This window comes from Octodon degus, unplaced genomic scaffold, assembly GCF_000260255.1.
Source record: "Octodon degus isolate 3935 unplaced genomic scaffold, OctDeg1.0 scaffold00043, whole genome shotgun sequence".
NCBI classification, from domain to species: Eukaryota; Metazoa; Chordata; class Mammalia; order Rodentia; family Octodontidae; genus Octodon; species Octodon degus.
Genome location: NW_004524619.1, coordinates 653727 through 655605, shown reverse-complemented (window position 1 = coordinate 655605; position 1879 = coordinate 653727). Strand labels below are relative to the sequence as shown.

The 1879-nt window shown below is 35.4% G+C and overlaps 1 protein-coding gene across 1 annotated transcript in view; it reads left to right on the top strand.

Annotated features, from left to right (window-relative positions):
* Positions 1 to 1879, top strand: part of Kcnh8 (potassium voltage-gated channel subfamily H member 8) — a 393302-nt gene that overhangs the window by 112950 nt on the left and 278473 nt on the right. The gene's annotated exons all lie outside the window — the stretch shown is intronic.

Below are 1879 nucleotides of genomic sequence, written 5' to 3'. Positions count from 1 at the left end.
AGGTGCACACTACTCTCACTCCCAGTCTCAGTTGCTGTCTTCGTGCACCCTGTGGGGAGGGCCAGCACAGCATGCTGGGGATCAAACCCCTGCCTAAGCAGGTGTTTTAGTCTGCTGAGCTATCTGGCCAGCCCCATACAGAGTTTTCTTAATGAGTAGCAGTCCCCATCACTTCTTGTTGTCCTGTACTGGAAAGTAGGTTTTGTTTAGATAACATTAGTTAGCTTTCTAATTACATTCATTCTGGTTTCTAATAGAAAGTAAAGCTTATCTCCTTCTATCAAAGATGTTACTGAGAATAACATGGCAGGATGAAAATTATGTGCATGAATGAGCTGCAAAGGGTGGTTCTGATTGTATGTATGTATGTATGTAGCGGTACTTGGAATTGAACTCAGGACCCTCTGTTTGCTAGGCAGGCACTTATTCTACTGAGCTATCTCCCGGGCCCCTCTGATTTTATTTTTAAAGCAAAGTTGTTGGTTTGTAATCAGTGATTCTTGCTTCACAATAAAGTAAATAATAGATTTTGTTAAAAACATTTTACTCTAACTCAGTGGGCTTTAATAAAAAAAAATTGGCTCTAAATTCATTTTATTCTTTTATTTCACTGTTTGTTAATGAACTAGTAAGTGCCAGATCATCTTATTGTGTTTATAACTCTACTAATAAACAAAATATCCCTTAGAATGTACCTCTAAACAACAATAGTAATATTGTTAATACTGTTAATAATACTAATTTTTAAGTGAATAGATGATGTGAAAGGTTAGTTTGTTTAAAAGATTAGTTAAATGAGACAAGACTCAAAAGTTTGACTACATTTTAAATATCATTTTCAGTGTATACATATATGTGGAGAAGCAATTGTGGAAAAACACTACAGAATGTTTTTCATTTTTAAGATTTTTTGAAGGTTTTCTTCCTTTCAGTGTATGTTTTCTGAGTAATATCACTGAGCCTTCATGAAAAACCATTTTTTGGGATGAAACTCATTTCTTGAACTCTGAGACAAGTTGACAAGATTAGTTTAACTCAACATTGAATCTCAGCCAATTGAAGAAGTGGAATTTGCAAAATTTCATGGTGATTCTGCTAGTTTTAAATGATGATAAAGAGTATGCTGAATTTGTTTTAAATCTTTCTTGAGCAAATTTTTGTCTTTATTATTGGAAACTAAATTTATTCTTGTAATATTTTTAGCAAGACTGCCATTTACTTTTAATCAGCTATTTCTATGCATCCAGTCAAATCAATGGCTAAATAAATGCTAGCAAATATTTTAGTAGCTATTACATGCATATGGTACAAAATCTGAAAGCAGAAAAGGATATAAGATGAAAATAAGTCTTCTTTCTTTTAGTTATACACACACGTACCCTCCCTCAGCTATTTATTGTAACTAGGTTTCTGTAGCTCTGGGCAATGTTATTCCACCCATATATGTGTATATATTATTAATGTGTGCTTGACATGCATAATACATTCCTCTTGGGGAACTGGTACATATGCACATCACATCTTAGGCCTTTTTTCTCCCTCCCTGACCTCCTCCTGCCTGCCCACATCCTCAGATCCACTTGCCATCCTCACCAACTCTGCAGCCCTATCTCCTATCAACCTCTTTTCATTTTGCTCTGTAAGTTACTTATATTTGGTGTTTTTCATGTAAGACAAGCCATGCTATATTTTCTAATGCTATTCTAAAGGAACATCTCAAACTTTAGTATGCTCAGAAATCTTGTTAAAATGAAGATTCTGACTGGGACCTTTGAGGAAGGCTATGATTCTGAATTTCTAAGCAACTCCAGGTGAGTCTGATGCTGGCCCAGGACCATGCTCCCAAAGGCAAGATTATGAAGAACACTGATTTGAGGGC